Source organism: Macrobrachium nipponense, chromosome 46, assembly GCF_015104395.2.
Source record: "Macrobrachium nipponense isolate FS-2020 chromosome 46, ASM1510439v2, whole genome shotgun sequence".
Lineage (NCBI taxonomy): Eukaryota > Metazoa > Arthropoda > Malacostraca > Decapoda > Palaemonidae > Macrobrachium > Macrobrachium nipponense.
Genome location: NC_061106.1, coordinates 15,643,052 through 15,655,278, shown reverse-complemented (window position 1 = coordinate 15,655,278; position 12,227 = coordinate 15,643,052). Strand labels below are relative to the sequence as shown.

The window sequence follows — 12,227 nt, the reverse complement described above, 5'->3', positions numbered from 1 at the left end:
ATGTTTAAATTCTAAAAGAACATGTAATAGTTAATTATCTTAGTATCATTCAACATGCATTTTTCTGCAAAAATTCCTCATGACAAAGTCTGTGGCAAAAATTCCTACAGCAAAAACTCTTGCGCCAAAAATTCCGGTCATCATGCCATTATATATTGATACATAAAAGGTCAAAAGGTCACTTACAACACAGGCGTGCATTCAAGAAAAATTTTGGCTGCACTTACATAAAAATTTTAAAAAACACAAAAATTTCCATGTACATACACATGAAAAAGTGCACCAGTGAGTGAAAAATCAGGTGTATCCTGGACAAAGCTGGAAAAAGGCCTCCATCATGAACCTAATGCTCTCTGCAATCTACATCTGGATGAAACAGAAGATTACTATACCTATCAGTTGGCCTAGTACAGTAGTGCTGTACTTGGAATTAAACAAAATTAAAAGCTACAGTACTGATAAATTAAGTTATCTTGTTTGGGCTATCAGTTGACAAGTTGCAGTACATCACGTTCACGGAGCTCTGGGAACTACATGGCCTCCTGGGTGGGACAGAGTAAGTGTCAGGGAGAAACAAATATGACAAATTTTTAATCAATTTGTATTTTTTTTTAGAGCTAACAAATCTGAGGTCTTTAACAATAGTAATAAATCTTCTAGCACCAGCAGGAAACCAGTTTAAAAAAAACAATAAAAGATTGTATAGCAAGGAATCTGTGGCATCTGGCAACTCATGCATATACGAGGTGGAGCTGGTCACTGATCGGGCTTGAAACCTCATGACATATCAGTCTTTCTTCCAACCCAGGAATTGAGAAGGGCAGCTAGAGGTGGATAGTTAACGTTAAGACTTAAGACCTCAGGTTTGTTAGCTATGAAAAATACAAATTGATTAAAAATTTGTCATTTGCTCATAAGTGGAACAGACCTTCAGTCTTAACAATGGACAGACTTATACTTGGAGGGAGGTACAAATACCCTCAACCAGCTGGGGGTTCAGCCCACCTGACCACCCTTCCTAGAAGATAAAGTTCTCAAGAAGGGGGTCCGAGCCCGTGAGAGAATAGATAAGTAAGTATCTAAAAACTCAACCTTCTGGGATTGAACACAATGAGACATGTCCAGATATTGCATTCGTGGATGGTAAAGAGAACTCTTGTCTGTTCAAGCAACAAACCATGTAGGCCACAGGGGTTCGTTACCACTCACCTCCCTCCCCTTGCCCAAGCGAGGAGTAAGGGCTAATGAGAAGCAGATTTGTCTATTGTATAGAGACAAACCTAATAACTGCAACCAGTATGGCTGCCACACTCACTTCTATCAAACCAGTTCCAGCATATGACATGTCAATTCTTGAACCTGCCAGTAGGAAGAAGAAAGAAAAAAAGAGAAAGGAGACCAGCCAACTCTGAGCTACACAACTTGTTGGGCAGCCTACACCAGACCCAAGGAAAAAGGGCCCAAGGACCTGTGGGCAATGTCCTTCAGGTAAAAGGAAATGAACATGGTCTGCCGAAGCCAGGAACCAGCATTCAAAATCCTATGAACAAGCAAGTTCTTCTTAAATGCCAGAGAGGAACTCATTCTTCTAATGTCATGCGATTTAGCCTGCATTGACTCTGTGACAGAACTATAAGGTGAGGAGTATACCTGTTTAATCACCTCACGCAGCCAGAATGAAATGGTGTTCTTGGACACTTCCCTTCTGGACCAGCCCATGCTAACAATAAGTCTATGACACCTAGGCCTTAGGTGACATGTCCTTTTTAGATAGCAGCGCCGAGCTCTGACAGGACAAAGCAATAACTCCTGTGGATCGCTGTCCACAAACTCATTCAGGGAGGGAATTGAAAACGAGGCAAATCTGCCATCATGCACCAAGGGACTTGGAGTCTTAGCTACAAATTCTGGGTGTGTTGAATGTCATAACTCAGGCCATGAAGCTCTCCAACTCTCTTCAAGGAAGACAAAGCCAACAGGAAAACTGTCTTCAAAGTCAGATTCCTGTCTGACGATCAACGTAACAGCTCAAATGGAGCTTAGTGAGATTACTCAGGACCAGAATAAGAGCCCACGAGGAGGTTTCAGTTCTTTTGGTAAACAGGATTGTTCGAAACTCCTGAACAACGTTGAGATTTCCCAGTATGTTATGTGCCTGAAAAAGGGTAATAGGTAACACATTAATGATAAGTAATATAATTAAAAATGCATGAGACAACTTATTCACTAAATCAGTGCGACGATACAAGAATTACATCCTTATTACTGACATTAGATTAGTAGAAACAAAATGGCAGTGTGATATGAATAGAGAAACACAGATATACAATGATATTATGATAACAGTTTCCCCTAAATTATACCTTTTTTCTATTTATTTTCTTCACAGCCATTCACCTGCTGAGCATTAAGGAAGTAGAAAAAGCTCCTCCTACTTGGGGGATCTAGGGGAAGTGAGGAGACCTTGGTGAACAGGATGACTGTCTTTAGCCTACTCCCATTTATATAATTTAAGAAAATACAAGAATAATAATTAAATGAACACAGATTCTACAAAAACCAACATATTTACAGTAGTGCCTCAGGTTACAAAATTAATTCTTTCCGAAGTGGCCTTCGTAACCTGATTTTTTCGTATCTAGAACTACGTTTTACATGTAAATTGCCTAATTCGTTCCAAGCCCTACAAAATCACCACGGTAAATTTTATAATAAAGCAAAATTAGCCATTAAACAATGAAATACAACAATTTGGACCATTCAATACCTAACCTAACCATGACTGTACCTGTAAATAAAGTGTATTAGAGTACTGGGTACAAGAAATACTGTACGTACATGTACGTACACATGTAGTAAAATGTGGAACCTTACCTTTAGAGTGAGGCGATGTCCAAAAGTGGCAACAGAGGAGGAGGACAAATGGCAGAAAACATGAACACTTAACTTTATGAAACATTAAAAAAATGGCAGAAAAAATTAACACTAAACTTTACGAAACACATTAACAAATGGCAGAAATCATTAACACTTCTTGATTATCTCCATCTTTGTCTCCATAGAAAGTATCCTCTTCTTTCCATGAACTTCAACAACATTCTTGGGATCCATGGCTAATAATGTAATTTTCACTCGATATTTAATCGGTGAAACAAAAATACAATTCAATATTTAAGCATACCATTCAAAAGATTGAAGTTTTGTCAACAAAATGAGATATATGAAACCACCATACAAACTAAAATAAGCATGTGAGGTCTTTGTAAAATATGTTTTCAAGGCAGTTTTTTAAATCCAATATGGCGTGGTATAGCCTTGCAGACACCAGGCATACACTGGCACACGTCCTTCCTAGCCTTCCCAGCGCTCATTTGAACAATTATTTGCGTATCTATGTAAGGTTTATTGCTTTTACTCAATATTTCAGTTATAATCTGCACAATAAAACAACATTTCGTTGCCTATAGTGAAAGCATACATCTTATTTTCGCAATCATGTTTTGACCTGAAATGCATTTTTACCTTGTCATCGGTGGTTTTATCCTTACTGCCATCGCAAATGAAACTCCACAGTGCTTATTTGATTGTAATTTTACACCATTTCGTTCTTAATTCACTCCAAATTCAACTTAAAATACGTGAGTTTGTTCAGGGTGGAAATAATTTTGTATGTCTGGCAGCCAGAATCCACGAGTCGAGCAGACGACGGGTAAGTGAATTCTTAATGACCAATAATGGACTATTTTGCTGGCACTTTTCATTTATGCAAGTCTATATTACTATTTTGACTTTAAAAAATTATAATTGTATAACTGAAATAATTTGTTTATAATTTCAAATAATTGTATGGCTGAAACCAATGTAATCTTGAATACAAATGTAATCTTTAATGCATGCTAGGGATACCAGTCATCAATGCCAATGACGATGCCTTTACAAAACTGTTTTCCACGAATTCTAGATATAATATATATATTATATATATATATATACAGTAGAGCTCGGTTCTCGACGATAATCGTTCCAGAAGGAGCGTCGAAATTCGATTATTTCGAGAAATGAATCAAGTTTTCCCATAAGAAATAACTGAAAATGGATTAATCCGTTCTTGACCATCAGTTATTACCCTAACCTTGCCTTTTTATACAATACATTACATGTAAATTACAACTAAATAAGTATAAAGTTAAATAAATATCATGTTAAACGTATATTTATAATTTTAAATGTATAATATACAGTATAAAAGAAAACTAGCCTATGTCCAACTGATTGTTGACCAAGATCCATAGGCTACCTAGGTAAATAGTAAGTAGAACGTAGTGTAGTGGGTAGGCATAAAACGTGTTGCTAACATAATAAAAACATTGAAAAGCAAGTCTAATTATTACAGTAAATTAATAAACTATTAAAATTAAACCCAATTTATATTTATCAAAAACTTGCAAAAATTTGCCTACAGTAAGTCGGCATTTAAGGATGTAAACAATCCATAGCGCAGCCCTGGTGGTTTATATCGGGACTATAGTAGTAAAGAAACCATATCTCGCTATAAGCCTAAAAACATTTACATTTGATATTAATTTATTGTAAATCTTTTACGGAGTCGACTGCAATACTGTATACAAAATCGCTTGAAAATTATCTTTCAGTAAATGTAATGTTATGATACTAACGATTTTGTTTCATAAATGTCCTTATAAAAAAGGTGCGTCTTTTACGGCAAATTGTCCAATATCTGGGCTGGTTTCAAGCTTATTGGACTTTGACAATTATTATGGTACTGCATGTTACATATATATGTACGCGTAAGTAAAAGAATCTTCTTAATGTCTTTAATTACTATACCATTACGTACCAGCATCTCTTGAGTTTAATATCAAGCTAACCTCTTTTTTTTTCTTCTTCTTCTTTTTACGACGACGCTTATAAACGAAGCATACAGATTGCGTTCGTTACTGCGCATGCGTTGCATATGTAAACTGTGTCACTACCAGACCTCATACGTAAACATTGACATCTTTTTACAGTGGACATAAAAGAATCGTCTTAATTTCTATAATTATTCTATACCATAGCGGCTTCTCTGATTAAGCTAAGGCTAACTTCCTCTTTACCAGCAAGCTTAACAAAGGTTAAGATTGCGTTCGCTACCGAACGGCACACGTTACGTATGTGACAGTGGTTTCACTACCAAATCTCACACGTAAACAATGACGTATTTTTACTGTAGACATAAAAGAATCTACTTAATTTCTATAATTAATGTATACCGTAGCGGATTCTGAGTTAACCTAAGGCTAAACTCTTCTTTACCGGCAAGCTTAAAAAGCTTAGATTGCGTTGCTACCGAACCGAACATGTTACGTATGTAACTGGTTCACTACCAAATCTTACACGTAAACATTAACGTATTACAGTACGACATAAAAGATTCTTCTTAATTTCTTAATTACTACGCACTTAATATGGCATAGTGGCTTCTCTGATATAAACTATGACTAACTTCTTCTTTACCGGAAAGCTTAACAAAGCTTAAAGATTGCATTCGCTACCGAACCGCACATGTAACCTACGTACGTAACATTGCCTTCACTCCAAACCTAACACTAAAATACGTATTGCATTTGCTACTGAAACTCGCGCCTCAAGTGTGAGCATGGTTTTAGAATATGTCTACGCTTGAAAAAAAATCAAGCAAGGGTGCTTCATTAAATCTTTTTTTCGCTCATCACTTTCATGCAGAGGAGAGAATAGACGAAACTTAAGGTTTATTTTGGAGTTGGAAATGATGGAAACATTTTGAAGAAGGAAAACGCTTTTCCATTATTTCAGAGATTAACAATAGCAAAAGGTTTTAATAGATAGCAAGTAGTAATGTTGGGACCCATGATGAATCAAAAGGTAATTGCGTATAGAGTTGATACCACCGAAAAAGCAAACGAAATGCGCACAAGGTGTACAAGACACACATGTTTGAATGTTTGTAAACATTAGTTGCGGACTTTAAACAATGCTGAGTGGCATCACCAGTGTTACCAACCGTTTTGCTAAATTATGCTAGTCGGTACAAGCAAGAATTTATGCCAAATATGGTGCAATTTTGTGCCAGAATTATGCTAATTAATCTATCATTATCTCATTTTTCTCTAATACATTTGAGCTAAAAACAACGATGTAATGGAAATTTAAAACATTTATATATTAGGTGAAATGATAAAAGTGACGAACAGACAATATTATAACTAATAATTTGATGATCTTTACATTTTCTTTAATAGATCACATACGCAATCACTAGTACACTATTTGATATGCAATCACTATTATACTATTTGACAAATGTGTGAAGATCACACATACAAATGTGAAGAAAAACAACAAATTTTACTTATTACTGCATCATTATCATGCCACTCAGAACCATTTTTCTTAACAGGTCACATAAACAATTAATAAATACTTGAAAATGTGTGAAATTACTTCAATATAACATTTTATTATTTTACTGATATTTACTGAAAAATTAAAACTAAAAAAAAAAAGGTAACAAACAAACCAGTCTCTACTCAAGAAGAAAAACATACGTACTTATTACTTGATCATTATCATGCCACTGAAACACTATATTTCTTTTAATAGATCACATACATAATGAATAAATACTGAAAATTTTTGTGTGAAAATCACTTCAGACATAATTAAAATTTTTGATTTACTGAAAAAATAAAATTTAAAAAAGGAAAAAAAGTAATTCCCTTTGAACTCATGAATGAAAAAAACATTTATTAACAACTTTACTGATCGTTTGTGTCGGTGGGCACTGTGGGTATTTATTTATATTCACAAAATTTAACATTCCTTAGTTGGTTTCAAAACTTTAGCAATTAAATCATTTGTTAGTGCTGCTTTTGAGGCAATTTCACTTGTAGATACATTCACTATAGCTGTGTATGAAATTGAGGAATTTTCTGCATTTTATTTAAAATTTTGTAGTCGAAAATACATTCTAAAATTGTACTAGAACCCTAAGTGTGAAAGAAATTATGCTAAGCTCCAATTCTTGGGTCAAATTGTGCTAAAAAAACATGAAATTATGCTACATTTGGTAGCACTGGATGACGCCAACTAGCAGCAGCTGGCGGAAACAGTTTTGTTTACAAACATCATATGGTCGGGGGTCGGAAACTGGTTTTTTGGTTGAAAACAGATACAAAGTTTATAGGAAATTTAGTGGCGAAATCCGATTATGTCGAGTACTAAATACGGTCGTGAACCGGGTCTCTACTGTATATATATATATATATATAGATATATATATATATATATAATTTTAAAAATCACAGTAGATGCACATGACTTCATTAAATAAGTGAATACCACAGGTATTCGCTTATTATTATTATCATTAATATATATATATATATATATATTTTCTGGGCTCGGCCGTGTCGCTCCGTGAAATACGTTCCTTTATACATATAAATATATATATATATATAAGGCAGTCCCCGGGTTACGACGGGGGTTCCGTTCTTGAGACGCGTCGTAAGCCGAAAATCGTCGTAAGCCGGAACGACGCTTGGAAATATGTCTTAAACTAATAAAAAGTTATAAAAACCTTACTTGTAATCCTTTGGTTACATACATGTTGTTTCCTGTAGTTTTATGTACAACCTGGAGTATTTTCATAAAAGAATGCTGGTTCTTGAAGGTAAAAACTATTGTAATCCTCTGGTGACACTACATTCTTGAAGTTTTATGTACAACCTGGAGTGATTTTGCAAAATCTTGAGGGCTACAAGAACAGCTGATTACTATTTACGTATCATATAGACTAATTAAAGTAAATGTATCTTTAAATAGGCTTATATATTAGTATCACAAAACATTTCCTGCCATGAGTCAGAGGCCGTTTAATGAAAACGAACACTTCTCTGTCCTATCTGTTCAGAAAATAAACGTTACGTCAATCCCCGAGACCATTGTTGCCAAAGCGTCTCTCTCTCTCTCTCTCTCTCTCTCTCTCGTCTCTCTCTCTCTCTCTCTCTCTCTCTCTCTGATCAAATTACATTGGAAACTTGACATAACGATTGCCCTAATATACGAATGTTTTGAGATATAACAGAAAATTTGCGAAAATACAAGCTTTGATATACAAACGAAATATTTGAGATACGATTTTGCGATGAGTGTTAGTTGTATAGGCGACCGATAAATGGCGTCAGTCTGTTTGGGTTTGTTGGTGCTGCATGTTAACACGTCGTTGTTTAGTTCGTTGTATTTGCGCCTATTTTTCGTGTTATTTTGTCTATTTTATTATTAACCATGGTCTCAAAGCTAAAGACAAAGCAGGTGATAAGAAAAAACCCAAGAAAATTATTTCGATGGAAGCAAAACATGAAATTATAGCAAAGCATGAACGTGGCGTTCGTATCGTCGATTTGGCAAACGAGTATGGTCGAAATCCTTCTACAATATCCACGATCATCAAGCAGAAGGAAGCTATAAAAACCCCCGAGACCATTGTTGCCAAAGCGTCTCTCTCTCTCTCTCTCTCTCTCTCTCTCTCTCTCTTCTTCTCTCTCTCTCTCTCTCTCTCTCTCTGATCAAATTACGTACTGGATAATGTCTCTCTTTGGATACTTCGATTTTGCCAAATATTGAGGGCTACAAGAACAGTTGATTACTATTTACGTATCATATAGACTAATTAAAGTAAACGTATCTTTAAATAGGCTTATATTTATTAGTACAAACAAAACATTTACTGGCATGAGTCAGAGGCCGTTTAACGAAACGCACACTTCTCTGTCCTTAACTCGGAGCGTCGGAAGACGCCTCTCTCTCTCTCTCTCTCTCTCTCTCTCTCTCTCTCTCTCTCTGATCAAATTACTGGATAATGTCTTCTCTTTGGATAACTTGGAATTTGCGTTGTAATCTAACCAGAAACTTCGTTTTGTTATTATTACTGGAAACAAGCAATGATTTTTTCATTATTTGCGCTTTTGGACTGTTATATGTAAAACTAGTATGTATTCATTCGCTCGGAAACTAGTTCCGCATATGAGGTCACTAAAAAACATAGAAAATTACAACATAAAAAGTGTCGAAAATCATCATAATCTCAAAATTTTTGTTGTAATCTAACAGAAACTTATTTTTATTAATTAATTATACTGTGCTAAACTATAAAGGATTTTTATCATAGTATGCGTTTTTTAAAAGCGTCGTTAAACTCGGAGCGTCGGAAGACGCCTCTCTCTCTCTCTCTCTCTCTCTCTCTCTCTCTCTCTCTCTCTCTCTCTCTCTCTCTCTCTCTCTCTCTGATCAATTACTGGATAAGTCTCTCTTTGGATACTTGGAATTTGCGTTGTAATCTAACCAGAAACTTCGTTTTGTTATTATTACTGGAAACAAGCAATGATTTTTTCATTATTTGCGCTTTGGACTGTTATATGTAAACTAGTTATGTATTCATCGCTCGGGAAACTAGTTCCGCATATGAGGCGTCACTAAAAACATAGAAAAAATACAACATAAAATGTGTCGAAAAATCATCATAATCTCAAAATTTTTGTTGAATCTAACCAGAAACTTATTTTTATTAATATACTGTGCTAAACTATAAGGATTTTTATCATAGTATGTGTTTTTTAAAAGCGTCGTTATCTCGGCGCGTCGGAAGACGCCTCTCTCTCTCTCTCTCTCTCTCTCTCTCTCTCTCTCTCTCTCTCTCTCTCTCTCTCTCTCTGATCAAATTACTGGATAATGTCTCTCTTTGGATACTTGGAATTTGCGTTGTAATCTAACCAGAAACTTCGTTTTGTTATTATTACTGGAAACAAGCAATGATTTTTCATTATTTGCGCTTTTTGGACTGTTATATGTAAACTAGGTAATGTATTCATTCGCTCGGAAAAACACTAGTTCCGCATATGAGGTGTCACTAAAAAACATAGAAAAAGACAACATAAAAAGTGTCGAAAATCATCATAATCTCAAAATTTTTGTTGTAATCTAACCAGAAACTTATTTTTATTAAATTATACTGTGCTAAACTATAAAGGATTTTTATCATAGTATGCGTTTTTTAAAAGCGTCGTTAACTCGGAGCGTCGGAAGCGTCAGCGTCGTAACCTCGGAACAAGCGTCGTAACCCAGGACGGATTTTTCCATTGAATATTTAAGAAAAAAGCGTCGTAACCTCGGAAACGTCCGTAAGCCGGAACCGTGTAACCCGGGGACCGCCTGTATATATATATATATCTATATATATATATATATATATATATATATATATATATATATATATATATATATATATATACAGTAATACCTTGGGTTACGAATTAATCCGTTCCAGAACCTGCTTCGTAACCTAAAAATTCGTAACCAAATGGATTTTCCCTAAGAATGTTATAAAAAGCAAATAATGCGTTCCACCCGACCATGATAACCATTTCAATTCATATTTTTCCATTTATTTTTGTTCACTAAGGTTGAAAATTCGTGTAGGAATTACATAAAATTATAAAATTGAAGAATGAAATTAAATATAAACACTAGATTTAATATGCATGACACAGTAAAACCTGAACTTTACCTTTGGCGAGTGTGGAGCTGGCTTGACGGAGACGGGAGGAGGGGAAGGGTGAGGAGGAGAGGGTTAGGGCTTGGGGGGAAATCTCCCTCCGTGAACACTTCTGGAAGACTTTCTGGTTCTTTCTCTAGAGAGCACCGTTCACTACGATCACTAATTTTACGCTAACGCAACTCTATGTTGTCTTTCACAATTTTGAAAAATATTTTTCTATGAGCAAATTTTCTACATCGTCGAGAATATAAGGCCGTTGTTTTCGTCAATACTGTGACACCTTTTGATGCTTTACTGGCTTTAATTTCTTCCTTTTTCTTCAAAATAGTGCAGATCGTTGATTGCGACCGCTTGAAGAATGCTGCAATGTCTTTCACGCACTCCCGTTTATCATGCATTTGGATAATTTCCTTCTCCATTTCGACTGTAATCATCTCCTTCTTTCTTATGCTTTCCTTCTTGCTGCTTGCCTTCGTCATCTTGGGGAGCCATTGTCTTTAGTATTTGGGTATATGTAATGTATAAGCACTATTACGGAAACACAACACGTGCGCAAATCACTAAGCAAATTTGAGAGCGTATCACGGACAGATGCGTCAATCTTACCGCCAGCGAGATATTGAAAGAGTTATGGTTTAAAAAGGGTCAAGGTATGCGTAGGAGGAAGTCACGTGACCCTCGTTAAGTTTTGGCCGAAAAAAATGTGTTCGCAGATCCCAAGCTCATCCGATGTAAAACAAAGCAGGCGTTAAGTTTTGGCCGAAAAAAATGCGTTCGTAGATCCCAACGCTCATCCGATGTAAACAAATCAGGCGGCCTCCCCATGATGGAAATTCGCGCATTCGTATTCCAAGCGAAATTCGTATTCCAGAATGAGGTCGTCACTTCGTAAGTTAAAAAATTCGTATACTAATCGGTTCGTAACCCAAAGTATTACTGTATATATATATATATATATATATATATATATATATATATATATATATATATATATATATATATATATATATATATATATATATATATATATATATATATATATATATATATATAATAGATATGGTAAAAAGCTGGTTAAAAACTGTAACAACAGAATTCCATCTAATAAAAGGAGCCCATAAAAACACCAAAATGTAGAGAGAAAGTACTATATTTCAGAGACTGCTGTCTCTCTCTTCAGGTATATGAATGAGAAAGTTTACAGAAAGGTGGGTATTTATACCAAGAGATTCGTCCACAAGTAAGCCAATTTAGGTCACCCCCGCTGATAATCTTCCTTTAATCTTCTTAAGCGTTGGTGAATGAACACTGCGTCGACGATATCTGATATCAATTCCCTTGAGATGTTCATTACCTGCTTCTCTTTTATTAAGGCCGATTCCATCATTTGACTCTTGTACCGGCAGTTGCTGCTATAAATTACACCTGACATATTCCAGTTTATTCTATGGTTATGTTCATTTATATGGTTGAAATAGCCGAGTTCTGTTGTCCATACCTAACTGACCGTTTGTGTTGTATTAATCTCTGGGGAAGTGATTTACCTGTAAATCCGATGTAAGATTGGTCACAGTCCTGGCATGGGATCTCTATACCCCAGAGTCTTTGGGAGATGTCTTTTGTTGGACGT

The 12,227-nt window shown here is 35.4% G+C and overlaps 1 protein-coding gene across 1 annotated transcript in view; it reads right to left on the bottom strand.

Moving 5' to 3' along the window:
* Positions 1-12,227, bottom strand: part of LOC135214772 (nucleolar MIF4G domain-containing protein 1 homolog) — a 38,179-nt gene that overhangs the window by 8,940 nt on the left and 17,012 nt on the right.